A 21326-nucleotide genomic window follows, 5' to 3' on the forward strand; every position below is an offset into this window, starting at 1 on the left:
CAGGGAGGGGCAGTTAATGGGCTGGGTAGTCTGAGTCAGCCCTGAGCACAGTCTGTTCAGCCTGGATGGCCAGGGGCCTCCCCAGCCAGCCCACCCCCTCTGCCCTACCCCTCATCCAGCGGGGCCCCTTCCTTCGCTGTCTCTCTCCCTACCCAGTCTACTGAAGGAAGTGGTGATTGGATTTTGCAAAACAAATCAGGGATCCGGCTACAGGAGAAATGTTTGCATCTCGCCCCATCCTGCAAGAAATGCAATTGCTTTAATCCCCAGGCACCAAGAACCAATATCTCAGATGCCAACACAGTGGCTCCGGGGGCCCGGGCAACTGTAAAGATGTTCTCTGGCCAGGCCAGGCCTTCCTATTCCTGAGGCGTTTTGCAGCCATCACCTGGCATGGCACGCTCTGCTGTCAGATACTTACCCACAGCGGCCGGGGAAAGGCCAAAGAACAAATCAGTACAAAGGAAGGTACACAGGCTTCGGTGTCAGATCTGGGTTCTACTAGGATCCCTCCTTGTGGAGGGACCAGAGGCGACAAGGCCGGAGCAGGGCTACCAAGCAGGAGGCTGGCACAATAGGCCCCGGTTTGCGCCGACCCTCGGGTTCTGTTACTGGTGCCCCAAGCACCCAGCTTGTCAGCTGAGTCATGCTTGGCATCTCATGTCCATCACATCCTTTGGTAATCACAACGGATGAATCTAGGTTTTATCATTATTTCCAATCTACAGTTAGGGAAAAATAGGCTGGGAGAGGTCATGGTCAAGTCAGACTTCCATTGAACACATTAGCACACAGAGACTGCTTCCTGATCCTGGGCTTGGGGTGAAACTGTCCCCCAAAAGATACCAGGGGGAGGTCAGTGTGAGAGGGTGCTACTTAAAAGCAGCCCGAGGGAGTCAAGCTGGGATGGAAGTTCATTGCTGAGTGGGGTTCAAGCTGCAGCCAGGTAAGGTGCGTGGGAAAAACATCATCCTGAGAAACCTGGTGTTGGGAGAGCCGGAAAGTCAGGGCGTGGGCGGAGGCTGTGAATGTGACTCAAGAAAGCTGAGTCCCTTTTTGATGGGGCCCAGTGTGGGCCAGAGACTGGTCCCTCAAAAAAGGTGGTTTCCAGACGTGGCCCGGCATCAGAGGCACAACGGGAGCTAGTACAAAAATATTATTCCCATGGTCCCAGCCCAGGAGAACGTGATTCCGTGGACGGCCGTGGATCAGATCTCTGTCCCAGTCACGTCCAGGGGCACTTCTGCAGCCCTGGGGGGCCGGGAACCAAGCACTCTGCTAACGGTTGGTAAAATATGGTACCAAGTACAGGTTCATCATATTATCTGCCTTGATTCAACATATGTTTGGCCTCTCCCTCCTTATCTATCCTTCCCCGCCAAGGGCATCCTAATCTCAAAACTTTCTGATTTGTCTCTAATGCCCTGCCTCCTCCATGTGGCTGACCACCCCCTTCCCAACATTGTCGGTCCAGCAACAAGTCCACAGTCCCAGCCCAACTGCCCCAGGGTTGAAGCCATTTCAGAAAACGGGCTCTGATTTCTTAATCTTCGCTCAAGCATCCCTGCCTCCCACAGCTTTTAATCACTCGGAAAGGGCCTGCTGTTCAGAGCAGCACTCCCTTCAATGTGTCGATATCTTGTTATAAATCTTTGGTGCTGCTCCATCCCTGGGGCCTGATTCAGGTTCACACCCGCATTAGAGAGACAGGGAGCTGAGCTGGTGCTCAGCAGCCGTGGCTGGCTGGGCAGCCCTGCAGAAGATTTAGCTCAGAGTCCATGCTCAATAAATGTGGGTGGAGGGGCTCCCCACAAGCCTGAGGAATCAGCCGTCCCACTTGCAGGAATATACCCAGCGGGACCATGGGACTATCACCAAAAACATGTTCTAGAATGTTCACAGCAGTACCGTACATGGTAGCCCCAACCTGGAAACGACTTAATGCCCACTAGTAGTTGAATAGATAGATCAACGTGAGGTTTCCTTCTCCAATGCAGCAAAATACAGCGACACACAACAACATGGATGCATCCAATGAACATAATATTGAACAAAAGAAGCCAGGCGCAAAAGAGTACACACTGTAGGATTCCATTCATGGGACATTTACCAAGAGGTGACGTAATCTACACTGTAGAGGTCAGGATAACATTGCCCTGGGGAGCGACAGTGACTGGGCGAGGAGACAGGGAAGGGGATGCCATGCTCTGAGTCGTGGTCTGGGGGCAGGGGACACAGGTGTGCTCCAGTGGTGAGAATTCACTGAGTTATACGCTTTTGATGTTTGCACTTTCTATATGTATATTGCACTTAATATATATAATATATATAATAGAATATATATATAAGTTAAAAACAATCTCACCCCAGAGATGTCCATGAATGGAAAAAAAAAAAAGGGCACCAGGGATCTAAAAAATTGCCACATGGGACTCTGTCCTCACTCAGCTGCTAGCCTGTGGTGGCCTCACTTTGATCCCTGGGCCTCCAGGGGCCTCAGTGTCATCCTTCACCCATATAGTAGAGGCACTAGAATGTGATGACCTCTGGCACCTGGTGGGGACCATCTCGATGATGGTTGCTAAGGGACATCCAAAGGCAAAGGTCATACCCCAGATACCTCTGGCTTCCTCAAATAACTCGGGGGAATATCCCCGGAGTCAGCCAAACCTCCTCAGGGCTCAATTTTGTCATTATGTCCTGTCTCACCAGCCTGTGAGTTCCTCCAGCTACCATTCACCTTTGCACCATGAGGGCCCAGCCCCAAGTACAGGATCTGATACACTTCTGTGGAACCGAGCAGCCAATGTTGTCACCAGGTGCAGTAATGACAAGAGGAAGAGCCAATGTCTGTACAACCTTTACTACGCTTGTGCTGGGCACCGTTCTAAGCCCTTTCCAGGTACTATCTTATTTAATCACCGGAGCAGCCCCGTAAGGCAGGTTCTACCTACTGGCCCATTTTATAGTTGTAATCCGAAGAACAGAGGGGCCAAGTGAGCTGCCTAAGGTCACACAGCTAGTAGGGGGCAGGGCAGGGGCGTGAATTGAACAGTCTGGTTCCGGGGTACCTTCTCCCTAAAGCTGTGCATTGATTTGTCCTGGCTCTGGCATTTACCATCTTGGTCACCTGCCCTTTCCTTCGACACCTTATAGGTCGCCATCTTGGCTGCTTTTGGCCTTAGTCCCCTTAGACCGGACTGGTCTTTAAGTTTTATCTGTACACAGTTGTGGCAGCCACTCAAGAGCTCTTCACCACGTAACTGCCTTGCTCTAGACTTGGCCAGCCTGGATCTGTCTTTGCCGTAGAAACAACAGGGATGGATGGAGAGGCTGTGTCATGGGCCCTGTCACACCAGACATGCGCCAGAGCCCCTTGGTGTTTTCTCTTTGGTTCCCAGCATCCTTCCTGGTAATGGCCAGCTACTCTATCTCTAGCTTCAAGACGTGTTGAGGAGCCACAGAAACTACATGGAGCTGAGAGCCCTGGGTTCTAGTCACCCCAAATCCCTGTTCTAAAAAGCAGCTCTCTCTACTCCAAAGGGCAGGGTTATAACCACGTCCAAGGGGAAGGTCTGGGAACCTCCATGACCGGAGCCCATTTGCAGCGGTCTAGAAAGCTTTAGGGGAAGGGAACCAACATTTCAGAATTGCAAGCACTAGGGGGAAGTCGGCCTCCCAGCTTTGTGAGGGAGGCACTCTGAGTGCCATTTTGTAGATGAGGATAGTGAGGCGTGGAGAGCTCACCCTGTCATGGTCGTCAGGACAGATCAGCCCAGGGAGCCGCAGGGGCCCATCTTAAAGTCTCACCTGCTGGATCACAGAGGGAGAAGCTGCTGCTGTATCTCTCTCCTGGAGACTCCAGGGCCATTTGCCATGAGTCCCATTGGTAAAGGCTACACCCTGGGGACAAACCTCGAACAAACCTCACAGTATTATTACTCTGAGGATTAAATAAATTGAAACAGCTCAAGGCTCGGTACAGAACTTGGCACACAGTAAAAGTTCAATATCTACTAGCATTACTAGCAGTGGGAGCTCCTACTTCCGTCCCTGATCCCAAGAATCCAGGAACATGATGAGCAGACCCTGGAAGAAGACTCACCCATATAACTCCTCTAATCATGTGATCCTTCTCTTATCCCTAACACTCCTTAGTCATATGACTTCACATTGGTTAAAGTCTCTGTGCCTTGCTCTCCTCATGCATAAAACAGGGTGATAATATCTTTCATAGAGTTCTTATGAGAATCCATTGAGTTAAAATATGATAAATGCTTGGGGTAATGCTGGACTTAATGCACTCAATGTAAGGATTTGTATTCTAATGTATATGAAAAAGCCTCTGAGCACCAGCTGTATACATACAGTCCCACCCACCATGCATCAAGCCATTCAACAATCTATTATTTATCGAATGACTCCTTCATGCCTGGCACACTTGGTATTTCACATCTGTTCTCTGACAGCAGCAGTTCCCAACAACTGTTCTAAGGCACCGTAATACCAAGGGGAGTAAGACCTCCACAGCTCTCTCTCCCTCCCCTGCCACTCCCCCATTAGACCAGGCTCTCATTTCACCCAGATGGCCAGTGAGGCGTCTGGCTAACTCCAGCCTTCCAGATGGCTCAGCACCTTCTCCCCCGAGTCTCCATTCTGGGTGGGTTTCCTCCTCTCTGGCCACCATCCCAAGAAGCAAAGGCAGCCCCTCCCGGCTGAGGTCCAGCCAGCTAGAGACAGAGCCAGAGCCAGGCACTGGGCGAGGTGCCACCAGACCGGGGCGGTCAATCTTGCCTTTCATTAGCATATGCGCTAAGAGACAAGGCCAAGGGGTGACCCTACAGATGGTAGCCTGCTTGGCCACGAGTGATAAATTGGGTGCATCCAGTTCTGTGAAGGGCCGTGTCCATGCTGGTTTCTGTGACTGCATTTCTCACACCTGCTGCTTGGGCACCATGGCACTGGGGGGTAGTGGGGCCAGCCCAGGTCCTCCTCAGTGCCCAGAGCCCAGGCTCATGACCAGCAGCCCAAGGGACATGGAGCCAAAGTGGAGGCAGGGAAGGTGGGAATCTTATACCAACCAGATTCTTCAGGAGGAAGGAACCAAACATTTAACTAGCCCCTGCCACAAGCACCTTGCTAAGAAGTAATAACTACTGGGCCAGACCATAGGAAGTTGCCATGTCTGTAGGTAAAAAAAGAACTGAATATGGACAACCTCATATGGTCAAAATTATTATTATCTATCAAGTGCTTTCTATGTGTCAGGCAGTGTTCTCATATAACCAGCTGAATCTTCACAACCACACTCTGAGGTGGGCGCTCCTTGCAGGTGGGGGGACCTCCTCTCTCTGCCTTTGTGCTTCTGAGTAGAGGGCTTCTGTGGGAAGAGCCATCCTGCTTCCCTCACTCTCTCCACCCCGGTGTGTTCCAGGCCCTGTCCTAGGTGACTGACGTGTCACCTCATTTACTCCTCATAGGAATCCTATGAGATGGGTGCCCGTGTTGTTCTCATTTCAAGGGTGAGAAAAGCGAGTCCCAGAAATGTTGAGCACGCTTGTTCCAGGTCATGTGCCTGGTAAGGGGTAAAGCCAGTGCTGTAAGCCAGGATACATCCTGTCAGTGGGAAAGAAGCCGAGCCCCTTCCTCCCTCCTTTCTGGTCTATTTCTGGGAGCTGCCAACAGGAGACACACGTTCTGCCAGTGGGATCCCTTTATACAAAACATCACAGGGATAGGCTCCATGCCTGTGGGGGAGGCCCATGTCCATCCAGAGCTGCTGAGGGCTGGGGTGTAGCAAGAGGAAGCCCACTGTGGCCCCGTAGGAAGGCTACCTCCTCCCACCCTGCCTTCCCCCATCAGAAGGGAGATATCATTATCCTTGTCTGCCTGCCTAGTTGGGTGTCTGTCTATCTATCTATCTATCATCTATCTATCTATCTATCTATCTATTCCAAATTTAGGGGGTAAAGGAAGAGAAGTGTTATTTATTGAACCCCTAAGACACTAACTGTCCCTGGTTCATAGATGAGGAGGCTGAGGTATGGAATGTTTGTGTGACCTGGATGAAATTCTCTGAGGTCAGATAGCCCTGCTCATGTCTGCTGGGCCACATTTCAGGGAGGTGACCTGGGTCTAATGGCTCCAAGCCATTATGTATCTGTGTACTTAGTCGACATCCTTCCCCAAACACACAAATGTAAGCTTCATGATGCAGGGTCCTCAATATCTTATTCATCTCTGCATCTCCCTTGCCTAAAACAGTGCCTAACACATAGATGCTCAATAAACCCTTGCCGAACAACCTTATGTATTTATAACTGATGCTCCTTTCCCTTTCCCGAGTGTGAAGAACACCCAGCTTACAACCCACAACCCAGGAGCTGCTCCTCCTTACACCTCGTCCTTTCCCACCCAGCCTCACCCACAGTGGACTTTACAGAGGACTGTGGCTTCTCATGGTCATCCTCAAGGTCTCCCTCTGCAGCCTGCAGCCCCCAGCAACGTGCTGCTCACACTTGCGACCCCCGCGCTCTGCAGCTTCCACGGCCCTAGTGGTCCCCTGCCAGCCCTCCCTGCTCCCGAGGCCCCTGTCTGGCCAGCTTCTCTCTCTCCCAGCACAATGGAGGAAGCAGCCCTTTCTCCCACCAGGCCCACAGAAGGGAAAAATGAACACCCCACGCTGCTGCCTGGCTCCAGCTTCACCTTCACTGCTGTGAGGGAGCACTTGGTCTGTAGATTTTCCCCTTTTTGGCTTGATTAATACAACGCCAGTTCCCTGCTGCCCAGCCTTCTGAGAGGCATGTTTCGCTTTTAATTCAGCTGCCCTCAGCTCCTGCTGGAAGGGCTCCTATGTGAAAATCTGGGGGCAAAGGATGGATTTGGTGTGTCCCGGCTATAAAAAGCATGGACAAGTTTTAGCAAAGCCCAAGAATCTTTCAAGTCAAGGCAAAGACCAGGGGGTCTCTGCTGGCATTTCCTTTTGCTTTTTCCCTGCAGATGCGATGGGGGGGTGGGGGTATTTCTGGTTCCTTCAAGCAGATCACATCTGGAGGGATGGGCTGGTGGTCCCATCTGGAGCCCCCGAAGCCAGCCATGCCTCTGCTCTTTGTTTACTCATGGGCGGCAGGCAGCAGAGAGGCTCCAGAAAGGGGGGAAAAGTGCATAAGGAAACAGTTCTTTGTAAACAAAAGGTGGTGATGTGAAACAAAGCTTGTTCTCCTGGGCCTTTCCCTAAAGTCTCTTTCTCTGATAGAGAAAAGCAGAAGACACAAGAGCATCACTTCAAGAAACTGGTGTCTCCCCATCCCTGAGTGGGTCAAGGTATGGAGCAGGTCCTGGCCTGTGCTTGTGTGCAGGTGCACGTGAGCGCGTGTGCATGTCTGCAGGCTGCGCAATAATGCAGCACCCCAAGCAGCTCTAGAGTTAGCGTCTGCTCAGAGTCAATAGATAGGATTCAGCCCAGTGAACAATTATCGAATGCCCCAGCTGGCGTGGAGGACAAGAGGGTGACAAGACAGCACAGGCTGCCAGGAGCTTGCAGGCTATCTGTAGCATGCCAGGCCAGGCCGGTGTTGCTGCAGGCACGGGATGCCCACTACGGAGCACAGGATGCCCACTGGGAGCACAGATGCCCACTGGGAGCACAGGATGCCCACTGGGAGCCCGGGCCAGAAGTGGGCACGACTGCTGGTCTCCACCACCTGCACAGCACAAAAGCCTGCTTTTATATGGTCTCAGCTAAGCCAAGGCCGGTCGTCACACAGATGCTGTACTATCCCACCTGGCTATTCTGTTCACAGCACCCAACTCTGCAGACAGTGAGCTTCGGCTAAGGCTCCGGCTCACCCCACTAACAACGTGGACGGTTGCCATGTATTGAACGTCCACCATGTGCTGTCTGGCACCGCTCTAAGGGCTTGGTTTGAATAAACTGCTTTTTATCCCCCTCAACAACCCGATGAGATTGACGTGACAGACGTACAATCCCTTTTCCACAGCCCATGGGGCCAGATGTGGTTCAGAATTAAGAAATTTTTGAATTTCAGAAGGATGATATAGCAAATATGGTGCATATCACTAACATGCACAGAGGATCCAGAAAGTCGCTGGTAAACAATCACCTTAGAGCTTTTGGGGCAGCTCGTAGGAATACCCTCACTTGGAATAAGACAACTATAGAGAACCCTGTGTCTTTTGGGCCAGGTTGAGCTGTCAAATGAATTTCTGCCAGTGTATGGAAAAAACCTTTCTGGTTTCCAGAGCTTTCTGGGTTTTGGAGTTGCAGATAATGGAGTACGAGGCTCTGCTCTGCAGAGAAGAGTGGAAGGCAGAGAGGCAAGCTGGGGAGGAGAAGCAGGCTTCATTCGCAGGCCAACCAGCCTCAGAACTGAGCTCTCAGTCTCTGCACACTGCAGAGCCTCGGTTACATGTATGTGGAACTTCTGAGAGTTACCTTTATGGATGCAAAGGCCTGTAGCTACTGCTCCCAGCATAGCTCCCCAGACCTAGTGCTATTCACCCCCTCTTCTTCCTACCCTGGTAGCCAACCACACAGGCTTCTGAACACACCAGGATCTTTCATTCCTGTGGCTTTTGCAAATACTGATCCTATTGCCTTGAATGCTCCCAATCCCTCCCACACTGTTTAGCCAACTCTTATGCATCCTACAGGAGCCACTCAAATGGCCCTTCCTTGGCGAGCCACATATGGATCCCAATGGGCCCAGAATGATTGGTTGTATCCTTCTTGGCCCTGATCAGAGCTTCAAGGCTCCTTATTAACCCTCCAGGAACACTTTCCACTGAGCATCTAACCAGATGCCAGGAGACTCTGACTGCTTTTGGGATCTGGACAAGCCAGGCACTAGCTCCCAATTCCATACCCTTCTGAAATCCCAAGGCTCCTAAAGGTGGCCACAGAGGCCAGGGTCTGCTACCCACTGCAGCCCCCAGTCTCCTTCCTCTGGGCTGTCTCATTCCAGCCATGTTTAAAACTCATGAGTTTTAAATGAGTTAAAATGTGCCAAGTTTTCATGGTAGCCAGCGCCTTCCCAAGGCCCACCCATCCACTCCACAGAGCATCTGTGAGCGCAACGGCCTTTGCTGGACATCTGCAGTGGGGGGTGGGGGTGGTGGAATAGAGGCGATGTTTCCACTGTAGGAATACCACGCATCTCAAACTGAATGTAGGGTCCTATTCTTAAATGTCCCTATGAGAAGTGTCACTTTAAGAAATTGATTTCTCCCCATCCTTGAGTGGGTCAAAGTATAGATGGGGTCCTTGAGTGGGTCAAAGTATAGATGGGGTCTTGGCATGGGTTTGTGTGCACATGCATGTGAGTGCATGTATGTGTCTGGGGGTTGCACAATAATGCAGCATCCCAAGCAGATCTAGAGTTAGTGTCCCAAGCCTTCCACCATCTCGCTGGGGTCCCCCACACCCCATACCCTCTTCTCTGCTCCCTTCTTACCTCTGCTCCACCTCTCAGGAGCATATCTGACTCTGACTCCTGATCTTACTCTCCCCTACTTTTCCCTCTCGCAGGCCCTTCTCACCACCCTCCCACCCCAACCCCTGGGTCTCAGGCTCCCACCTTCTAGCACAAGCTGCTCATCCAGACTTTTCCACCAAAGTAGGCAGCATCCTTCTGGGGGATTGGTTATTTAATAGCCTATTATAAAACAGCTCTGCTTCTTACAGTTGTCTACTGTCTTCCCCCCTGCACTGGCCTGCTTTTGCTCAGCTGGGCATTCTAACCTGTCTCTAGCACAATGCTGGATGCATAGTAGGGCTTTGATAAGTGATCTTGTGGAATCAATGAAAGATGACTGAATAGCCCTGTGAGGCAGTACAAAATGCAGAGTTATTTCCAAAACAGCATGGAAAACAAACAGAGGAGTGTGTGTGTGTGTGTATGTGTGTGTGCGCCCGCGCACACATGCATTGTGTTTTCTGGGAATGGGGGTCATGGATGTCCGGCCTAGGAATATGTAAGTTGGGAAGAGACGAGACAAGGTGAACCCATGAGATCAGGGAGACAGGCCCAGAGCCTGAGGCACGAGCCACCAAGAGCAGCCTAGTGATCAAGAGACAAGGGTGAGTAGAGGTCCTGGTTGTGACTTTTCCTGCCCAGTGTGTAAATGAGGAGAGATCTCACCCACCTGTCCTTCAGCACTCCCTTCCCCTAGGTCGATGCCTATACTTTCAGAATGAAGGGACTGAATTTGTTTTTAAATCTAAGAACTGCACGCCCATTTATGTGTAATAAGCCATGAAGGAGTCCCTACCATTTGCCAACCCCTGTGCTAGGTGCTGGGGATACAAAGGTATTAAGGGTCCCCAGGTGTGGTGGAAGAACAGAGACACACACAGATGACCCTAAGACAGATAGGGGAGCCCAGTGGCCATGAGCTTATACTCTGGAACCAGACTGGTTCTACCACCTATACATGTGACCTTGTCAGAGTCACTGCACCTCCTTGCCTTGGGTCCTTCATTCATAACATGGAGAATAATGGTGCCTACCTCACTGGGGAATTATGAGTTTTAAATGAGTTAATATGTACCAAATTTTCAGAACAATCCATGATTTGAGCATACTCTGCATGAGTTTGATCTACTCCTGCTGATGACAGGCATTATTATTACATCGTGACAAACACTATTGCAATCTTTGGGCCCCATCTAGCCCCTTCCTGACCTCAACTCTCAACAATCCCCCCGCCCCATCACTCTAGACCAGAGTTTCTCAATCTAAGCATTATTGATACTTAGGATTAGAGATCATCTTTGGGGGGCGCCTGGGTGGCTCAGTGGTTGAGCGTCTGCCTTTGGCTCAGGTTGTGATCCCAGGGTCCCAGGATCAGGTCCTGCATGGAACTCCCCACAGGGAGCCTGCTTCTCCCTCTGCTTGTGTATCTACCTCTTTCTGCGTGTCTCTCATAAATAAATAAAAAAAGAGAGAGGGAGAGAGATGATCTTTGGTATGTGTGGTGGGGGAGGGGACTGTCCTGTGCATGTAGGATATTTAGTAGCATCACCCTCCCCCACCCAGTTGTCATCTAAAAACATTTCCAGGGATCCCTGGGTGGCGCAGTGGTTTGGCGCCTGCCTTTGGCCCAGGGCGCGATCCTGGAGACGAGGGATCGAATCCCACGTCGGGCTCCCGGTGCGTGGGGCCTGCTTCTCCCTCTGGCTGTGTCTCTGGCTCTCTCTCTCTCTCTGTGAGACTATCATAAATAAATAAAAATTTATAAAAAATAAAAAATAAAAAATAAAATAAAAAATAAAAACATTTCCAGATATTGCCAAATGTTCCCTGGGCAGATAAAATGGCCCCGGGATGAGGATCACCACTCTAAATACACATATCTCCTTGCTACTCCTCAAATAGATAAACCTACTCAGACCCCAGGATCTTGGCACCTGCTGTTCCCTCTACGTGGTGTCCTCTTCCTCAGATAACCGGATGGCTCAGGTCTCTACCCAAATGTCTCCACCTCCTTAGGGGGGGCCTTCTCTGGCCACTGCAATATGCAGTGCATGTGTGCGCATGTGCGCACATGCACATGCACACATGCGCACACGCACACACACATACACACACTTCATAGGTTTCAAACTCCTTTGCAGCCTTCACCCTGTAGCTAACCTACACCTGGCCAGAGTTCTCACAAGCCTGACTTAGAAGGCTGTGGGTCCCACACCAGGTAAGATGCAAGGTGAGGCTGCAGCTGCCCCCAAACATGGCTCCACCAGCCCCTCAAGCCTGTGCTTCCCTGCCCGGGCTGACTCCGATAAGGAGCTGGTCTCCCCCTTATTTTTAGCCAGAACAGCGGAGGGCCAGAAATGGGGCAGAGTCCCCCAGAGTGACAATAGGGACCAGAATCCCTGTCTCTTCTGATCCCAGGCAAGAATGGCATCCTCTAGAAGCAAAAACTGAAAGAGAGGCTGGTTGAGGCCCTTTAACACAGCATTAGGGCAAGCTCTTTATCTGCAAAATGAGGGTAAGCCCCTTGTGGGGTTGTTGAAGAGATTAAATGGGAATGTTTATGAAGCACCCAGCACATGCCTGGTGCAAAGTGGCAGCTTAACAGATCACATCTGTTATTGCTGTTCTTATCATTGTTATTGCAGGTCCTTATCTCATACCGAGTTTATGTAGCTTAGGTATAGGCTTTGGAGTCAGCCTGCATTAGTGCGAATCCCAAATCTGTTACTTCCTGGCAGTGTGATTCTGGGCAAGGTTTTTTTTTTTTTTTTTTTTTAACTCTTCTGTGCCTCAGTCATCATGTGCATAAAATGGGGCTAATTATAGAGCCTACTTCATGGGAAGCTTACAAGGATAAAATGAAATTATGTATGCAAAGTACTCAGCACCATAGCCAGTGCTCATGAAAGGTTACCATCGCCACCATCATCAGTGACCACAGCCATGACCATGACTACCACCACCATCACCACGACGTTCTCATTATTCCCAAGTGCTCATGCAGTCTGGCACCATGCCAGGCCCCCAGAAGGGCCATAAAACTCTGGGTTGCCTGCCTTTCAAGTTCCCACCCCTTGGTTCCCGGGAAGCTTTTGCTTCTCCCAAAACACCTGCTCAGAGGGTTTCTCCACTCTCAAAAACTGCTCTAAGAGAAATCACAGGAGGGCCTCAGAATCCACTCAAGATAGTTTTATTCATTGAATATTAAACTAATACTAAAATCTCACTTCTTTCAAAGGCATGAATGAAAATATGGCTTTGATTTTTCTGCAAAAAAAGAGTGCAACATTTACAAAGATTCCAGGGTTTGCAAAGCCCCACCCAGTCCTCTACGGAAGGGATTTCTAAACTGCAGCTGATTGAAGGCTTGCAATTCTCCCCCCAGGGACCTCCAAAAGGAAACAACCAACAGAAAGGGCTTGGACTCCTCTTAGTCTCAGACCATCTTCTCTTGGGACACCCTCTTCTTTGCCCCAACCCATGATGCAAAATCAGATGGAACTCACCAGAGAAACCTCTGGCTCCGGTCGGCTCTTCTTATTTATTCATTAGCAACATTAAGTCTAGCTGACTGTGGAATCATGCCAGGAGGGGAACACTTGATTATGCTCAGAGCTTCTCTGCTCAAGGTTCTCGGCCCCAGGCCCGGTTTCTTTTCTATCTCTGGAGGCTTCAGGTCTGCTGTGAAATCTCCGAGGTTTGAGTTTTGGTGTCCTTCCCCTCCCCGACTTCCCTACCCTCAAAGCTGTCTTTCTTTTTCTGGGCAAATAGAAAGTAGAAAGTTGATTATTAGGAAGCCCTAAGAGTCAAGGATTTGAAACCAAGGGTAGAGGTGGGGATTCGTCTTTCAGGGCCGCTGTGAACAAACTCCCACAAACTCAGTGGCTTAAGATAACAGCATCTATTCTCTCCTAGCCTGGAGGCTACAAAGCTGAAATCAAGGTATCAGCCAGGTTATTCCTCCTGGAGGCTCAGAGAGAGAATGGGTCCCAGGCCTCACCCAGCTTCTGGTGGCTCTCAGCAGCCTTAGAGCTCCATGACTTACACTGTATCCCTCATGTGTGCCTGTCTTCACGTGGCCTGTGTCTGTTTTCTGAGTGTCCTCTTTTCTTTTTATAAGGCCACAGGTCATACCGGATGAGGGGTCCACCCTGGTCCAGTACAGCTGCATCTTAACGAATTATATCTGCAAAGCCCCTAAGGTCACTTTCTGAGGTTCCAAGTGGACATGAATTTTGGGTGGGGATAGTACCTAACCCAGTACAGGGGGCAAGGGATTAAATCATCTAGTACCTCCCCACACTGGGACCCTCTCTGGATGCCTCACATAGCCCTCAATCCCCCAAGGTAGCACGGTTCCCCCGTGTGGCCCCTCCGTGGGAGAACGTGGAGTGTTCAAACCATTTGAACAAACCAGTGTGATCTCATGATGACCGCGGAGGGAGCTTGGGCTTCCTCAGCTTCCAATGAGGCAAAAGCTCAGAGAGGTTAGGCCACTTGCCTAAGGTTACACAGCTGCTAAGTGGAGAGTGGGGCCTAGATCCCAGGCCTTCTCCCCCAAATCCAAGGCTCCTTCTATCTCTCCATTTTCTTACCGGGGAAGACACAAGGCTGGTGAGTTTGCAATAGAAAACAGGTGGCTTGGAAACCCATTTGGGGCCTGGGGAGAAACTACTTCTGCAGAAAGTAAAAGGGAGTAAGGGAGTGTCCCAGAACATAGTAGCAGGGTCCTGGCCGGGGGGAGGGAGCCGGCTTGTTTTCCCCACAAACGAAAAAAATCAAGAGGAGCGGGAGTCTGGTGGTCCCCCTTCCTGCAGTTCCCCGCAGAGGCTCTCCTCAGGATCCTGCTGCAGGCTCCCCTGTGCTAATTCTGTCTTTACCGCAGTGCAGCTCTGCCATCTGCGGAGGGTGTCTAGGGGCTCGGGAGGCATGAGCTCAGCGCGCCTGCAGGGGGCGCTCGGAGGGCCGGCCGCCTCCCTGGACCCCCAGCAAACAGGGCTGGGCCCCAGGGAGGCGCCCCAGAGCCCAGCCTGTTTCATAAACGTCTCTAAGCTAGAGTCTAATAACCGGCCTCTGTGCTCCCACCCGCCTTGGGTCTGCCGCACCTGCTGTTCCCTCTGCCCAGAACATTCTTCCCCTAGACGGGCACATGGGTGCTTCCTCACTTGCTTCAAGGCTCCAAACCACCCATCCTGGAGGTTGTCTCCGACCAGCCTTCTTGAAATCCAACCCCCAGCACTCCCTAGCTCCCTCTTTGCATTCTTCTCCAACGTCTTATGTATTTTAGTTTTTATTTTTGTCTATAGCCTATCGCTCTACATCAGAAGGTCCAGGAAGGGCAGAGATTTTCATCTGTTTTGCTCACTGTTGTAGCCCTACTGTCTGTCATATTACCCACACCTCAATAAGTATTTGTTAAATAAGTCGATATGTGAATGAGTGAATATCCTACAAGATTCAGCATGGTAATGTGAGACTCTGGATTCAGATTCTCTAGAATCAAATCTAACTCCTCACTGCCTGCTGTGGGACCTTGGACATATTACCTAAATGTCTCTGGGCTTCAGTCTCCTCATCTGTCAAATGGGGATCACAAGAGGACCTATGCCGCAGGGTCGTGAGGAGGTCAACTGAGTGAATGTGAAATGTCGATATACTGCCCACCTTTTGTGCACATACCGGCTATCATTATTATTGCATTTTTATTATAATTTGGGAAAGAACACTGCAAAGTTCTACAGGAGACAATGAAGTGAAGGAGACATGCCCCCTGTCCTCAGGGGCCTTAGGAATTTCAAGGCACCCACCAAGCTACCCACATCTCTCCCAGTGCCTGGCACACAGTAGGCCTGGGGGGCGGGGGGGAGGGCGCAGATAAAGAGAATGTGCCTTATGTCCTGACAAAGGATGGTTCCATGTTCCATGGCCCTATTCAAGGGAGGCAGCAGATAAGCTCGTGGGGAGGGTGGGACGTGTCTAGATGAAGTGGGTCACCTGTTGGCTTTCCCTTACCTTTGCCTGGCCATGGAGGCTCCCTCAGACATCTGGGGTTCAGGTTCTGGCTCTGTCCCCAGCTGGCCTGATCTTGCCAAGTTTCTACCTTAAGGACTTTCAGAAGCAGACCCATCCCACCAGCTCCATGCTGACCCATTCGGCAAGTATCCTTAGGGCTGGTGCTCTAGGTCCAATCCCACTCCCAACTGCCTGAATGGTGTGGATCTTGGTCTTAGCACCAACTGGGCTCCAATCCCAGCTCTGCCCCTGCTTGCTGAGAGGGATCCTAGGCAAGTCACTCAATTTCTCTGACCTTATTGCTTCTCTTCATCTGTCAAAAATTAAAAAAAAAAAAGAAAAACGCTCTAAAAAACCAAAAAAAACGCTTCACCCCAAAGAGGGGTGAGACAATAAAACAACAGAGCCTGCATAAAACACCCCTGATGGTGTCAGGCACATGGCAAGGGGCTCGGAACACAGGGCTTCCCTTTTCATACAGCCTGGCAGGAAGTGGGAGTCTGGAGGTAGCAAGAGAACAAAGAGAGCAGGAGTGAGCAGTCCTCGCCTCCCCGCCTTCTCGAACCCAGCCTTGCACGAAGTTAAATGCATTGCCCATTTAAAGACCTTTGCAACCTTAATATTCCCATTTTACAGTAGAAGACACAGAGGCCTGGCAAGGTCAAGCAAGCTGCCCACGGTCAAATGGACAGGGCAGGGACTCAAATCTATTTCTTCCTGTTGCCAAAGCCAGGGTTGCAACGCACTGTCCTGCCTCTCAGGGATCGGGCCCCGAGCCAGCGGTTCCCCCAGCCCATTGGGCCAAGTGGGAAGGAGCTGGGGATGGGGTGGGGGTGGAAATAGGGCAGGAGGCCTGGCACCCAACGGGTGGCTGAGGTCATGCCTCCAGGGCTGAGGGCGACATTGCAGCTTTTTTTTTTTTTTACGCTTCAGGCCATGTTCTCGCTGTCTGCCCAGAAAGACTCTGCTCCTCGGCTGGGAGCTGGGACAGCTCCGAGCTCCCAGAATCCTTTCTGCTCTAACCAGATTGAACACTGTGAATCTGTGCCCAGAGATCCCATCCATTAGTTGATTAAAAGCCATAGATCAGCATGCCTGGGACCCGCCAGCACCATCATGAATAAGAAGTGTCAGGAAATCTTTGGGCATAACCAATGTCTCCGAAATTGCCATGGTGACAGTTCATAAACTTGGGAGTCTATCTTTGGGCAAGCTGGCTCTGCCGCCAGGCAGCAACATTTGGGATAGCCTTTGAAACTATTTGTATTTAAATGAGCCGTGAGTGCCATATCTCAAAGTTCCACGCCCTCCAATTTAAAACAACCACTGTCATCAAAAATGAGCTTGTCAAGCAATTATTCCCAGCCAACAGACGCAGCTGTGAACAACATTAAGGGTGCCCAGGATTAATGAGAGGCAGTAGGCCTACCTCAGTGGCCATATACATGGTTACCAAGAGCCAAACTGCTCAAGTTCAAATCCAGTCTCCACCCCCTCCCCACCTGTGTGAACTTGAGTAAGTTACATAACCACCCTGTGCTTTAGTCTCTTCACGTATAAAATGGGGTTAAAACTCAGTAACTATTTCAGGGGGCTGTTGTCAGAATTCAATATGTTAATACTGATATCTTAGTCTACTTGGGCCGCTATAACAAACTACTATATACTGGGGGGCTTATGAACAAGAGAAATTGAGATCTTACAGTTCTGGAGGCTGGGAGATTCAAGATCAAGGCATTGGCACATTCAGTGTCTGGTGAGAGCCTGCTTCCAGGTTCACAGGATGTTGACCTTTTACTATAACCTCACATGGCAGAAGGAGCAAGGGAACTCTCTGGGGTTTCTTTTATAAGGGCACAAATCCCATTCATGAGGACTCCACCCTCATGACACAATGACCTCTTAAAGGTCCTGCCTCCAAACACCACTGCTTAAGGGATGAGGCTAAACAAATTTTGCAGGGGGTATAAACATTCAGTCTATAGCAATGAAAAAGGCTTAGAATGGTCCCTGGCATATGTTTAGGGCATATTCATTTACTTACAAAACATTTATTGTGCACTGTGTCTCCCATTTCTCATGCCTCTCTGATCCATACTCTCTGGTATCTACCACGCTGACTCTGTGCTGGACCTGGTGACTCCATTTGGCTAAAGAATGCAATGGATGCGATGGTGCTCTGGTTCTGAGCCTAGACCTAGAGATCTCTGGTTAAATTCTCCTCCCTCTATGGGGGCCTAGCACAGCCCTGTGAATGAACTTGACTAGCCTGCTTCAGGGTGATGGGCTGTGGAGGAGAGCCCAGCTGACTCCTACACCTGTAACAGCCCAGCCCAGAAAATAGGACAGACTTCCCCCCGACCTATAGCTGATTCTGAGGATGCATCAGAAACCATAGTGGAGACCAGAAGAACCATCTAGCTGTCAAGAGCAGAATAATTAGCATCCACTTATTATTATTATTTGTTATAAATCAAAGTAATGTAATTTAACAGAGAAATAATTTAATATTAACAAATATTAGAGGAGGGGTGCCTGGGTGGCTCAGTCAGGTAAGTGCCTGCCTTCAGTTCAGATCGTGATCCCTGGGTCCTGGGATCGAGTCCTGCATTGGGCTCCCTACTCAGCGGGGAGCCTGCTTCTCCCTCTCCCTCTACCCCTACCCTCTGTTCATGCTTGCTCGTGCTCTCTCAAAATAAACATGAAATCTTTTTTAAAAAACAAATATTAGAGAAAAGGGGGGAGAAAGGGAAAGGATGAAAACGCATCCCCTCCCCCAGCATGGGGGCTTTGAAGGTCAAGGGCTGCTGCTTCGTCCTGCCCCAGGAAGGACAACTGCCACATGAGGGCCTGCCTTCCCACCTCCGATGTGGCTCCTGCCCGCTGGACCAGGCCTGCCCCAAGAGACGGAAGGACACATGCCCAGGAGAGACTCACAGCTGGACTGCTCCCCGAGATGTGCAGCTGCACACAGTCCGTCCATACTGGGCTCCCTGCACATCTGGGCTCCTGATGCCTCTAAAGAAAGTTCTTCAGACTTTATCTCAGAAACCCTGGGTAGACTCATGTTTGCCTTCAAGAGGTAGGTGTCCTACCTAGAAGCAGAGCTGGCTCCTGTCCCACAGCCTCGCATGCTGGGTTGATGCTCTGCTGCCACTGACTTGAATGTCTTAATACTTTCTAGCCATAGGCCCTGCATTTTCTTTTTCTTTTTCTCTTTTTTTTTCGGGCCCCACATTTTCATTTTGCACCATGGCCTGAAAATCACTTAGACTTTCCTGCTTGCAGGCTGTTCAAGTGCGGGTCCTCTGGGCATCCCCAATCAGATCTGCAACAGCAGGTGTCAAGCTGCAGCCCAGTAGACTTTGGTCAGGTAGACCTGGGTATGTACTGATTCAACAAGCATTTAGGAGCACCTACTATGTGCCAAGCCCAAGCTACGTGCTGGGGATACATACAGCAAAGGAGACAAACACAACCTCTAGGAACTCGGCACACCCCGGCCGCGCTCTTGCCTTCCTTTCATCCAGCTCCCTTTCGCCTGCCCCTGCATGTCTGCCCCTCAGTCAACAGTGTCATCATCCTCTGAATCTCTTCAGCTGGAAATCCAGAATTCATTGTGATTCCTCCAGGCACCTCACCCCTGCATGCAGAATAACAGCAAGTCCTCTGGGTTTCACCTTCAAAGCTTAGCTCCCATCTGTGCATGTCTTTCTATCCTCACTGGTATTCCTTGCTCCAGACCACCAAGCTCGCTCACCTGGGGGCTCCAACAGCCCTCATCTGGTCTTATCACATTCATTCCTGCCCCTTTCCATTCACTTTCTTCTTCTAGAAAAATTAACATGTAAATAAATTGTATCACTCCCTTGTTCAAAGCCCTCCAATCATTTCCTATTGCCCTTAGTATAACATTCCTGCTCCTAACCTTGGCTCAAGCCCCAGTCTCCCAATGTCACCATATGCTGCTTCCCCTTGCTCATGATTACCAAGCCAACAGGGCCTCCTTTCAGTTCCCTGAGTGCAGCAATCCCTTTCCTGCCTTGGGGCCTTTGCACATGCTGTTCCCCAGATCTGGACCACTTTCTGTGGTCCTGGACCCTGCTGTCCCTTTCTCTCCTTTAGTTAATAGAAACATCACAGTCCAAGAAGTCTTCCCTGCCACTCTGTCTAAAGGTATTTCAGCCCCGCCTCATTACCCCGTATCCCATCTTGGTTTTTTCCAATAATCTCTTATCATGACCGGTGATTATTTTGTTGATACAACTTTATAAATTTTTAAGAATCTCTCTTCCATGACCCATTCCTGGAGACTATAAGCTCCATGAAGGCAGAGATCTTTTCATCTCTGTGAGTCACTCTTAATCCTAGTACCAAACACAGTGCCTGACACAGAATCGGTGCTCACTACTTTCTTGCAAAATGAATGAATGAGTGAATGGATGAATGAGCCCATAGCTCCATGCAGGAGGTAGAGAAGTAAAGCAACAGTTACGATCCAGTCTATACCAGGGATGCTGGAGCACAAAAGAGGCACATCTTTATCAAAATGGGGAAAGCGAGAGTTAATAATGGTTTGACTATTCCCATTTGACTTCCAGTTTGGCCGTGGACACTCCACAAGTGTAAGTATATATGAAGTGCTTAGCTCTGTGCCTGACATGCAGTAAACACTCAATACCTGTTGGCTATTGTCATCGTGTCATTATTATTATTATCCAATATGTTGATTGTCAAGCAGTCTCGAGGAGCAAATGGGATTTAAACAGAGAGGGTGGACAGCAGAGAGGCCATGGAGAGTAGGGAAGCAGGATAGGACAGCTAGGGAAGCAGCAGACCTGAAAGCCTCATCAGCCATACTAAGGGGCCCAGACTTTGGGGCCAGTGGGAAACCCCTGGAGAACTTGAAATAAGACACGATCTGTTTTTGACAGTGCGTTGTGGTGGTTGTGCAGAGGTGGAATTAGAAGGGGCAAGGCGAAGATAGTTATTTCTGAACTCCAGGGAGTTCATGCATCCATTTCATGTAGCCCTCCAAAGGGCTGAGAATCACGTACAGCAGCAGGGAGGGCGATGGGGTGTCACGGACAACCTTGCCTTCAACGTGCTGTAAACGGGCTCACCTTTGGAGTCTCAGCCTCTAGCTGAAATAGAAATGAGGTTTCCACCTCACATTTTGCAAGGAAGAGGGTGAAGAGAGGTATCAAAGTGCACCAACCTTATCCCAAATTAAGCTGTGAACAGGGAAGAAAACCCATCCTCTATGGTGCCATATTCTTCTCTCTTTAATGCCACTTCTTTCAAACCTATCAAAGCAAAACGTGCTGTACACAGTGGTTGTGTGATACCTTGGGAGCTGCTACATGGAGTCCATCTGCCTTGCAAAAGGGCACCATTCATTTCTAATGTCCAATTCCTTGATCTGAGACTCTTCAGAATCATTTTACACGCTCTCTCTCTCTCTCTCTCTCTCTCTTTTTAAAGTTATATGTATCTTTAACCCAGTGGGGGAATTCAAATTTTCTTCTGCTTTCTTATGGGAAGAGATGGAAGTGTGAAGGAAAGAAAGAAGAAAGAAGAAAGAAAGAGAGAAAGAGAGAGAGAAAGAAAGAAAGAAAAGAAAGAAAGAAAGAAAGAAAGAAAGAAAGAAAGAAAGAAAGAAAGAAAGAAAGAAAGAAAAAGAGAAAGAAAGAAAGAAAGGAAAGACAGAGGAAGGAAAGGAAAGGAAAGGACTAAAATGACAGCAACATCAGGAAAGGAAAGAACGGACAATTAAGAAACGACTGCCCCCCGAGGACAGCATAACCCCCCTCCTCGCCT

At 49.9% G+C, this 21326-nt stretch overlaps 1 protein-coding gene and 1 long non-coding RNA gene across 4 annotated transcripts in view; both read right to left on the reverse strand.

Annotated features, from left to right (window-relative positions):
- BTBD11 (BTB domain containing 11) overlaps positions 1-21326 on the reverse strand; it is a 310110-nt gene that overhangs the window by 170516 nt on the left and 118268 nt on the right. The window lies entirely within an intron of this gene.
- On the reverse strand, positions 12669-14208 carry LOC119873642. The gene is made up of 2 exons (XR_005365671.1): positions 13001-14208; positions 12669-12761 (listed from the first exon to the last, which is right to left on the reverse strand). It is a non-coding gene; the product is annotated as an uncharacterized LOC119873642 (long non-coding RNA).

The sequence above is a fragment of the Canis lupus genome, chromosome 10 (assembly GCF_011100685.1).
Source record: "Canis lupus familiaris isolate Mischka breed German Shepherd chromosome 10, alternate assembly UU_Cfam_GSD_1.0, whole genome shotgun sequence".
NCBI classification, from domain to species: domain Eukaryota; kingdom Metazoa; phylum Chordata; class Mammalia; order Carnivora; family Canidae; genus Canis; species Canis lupus.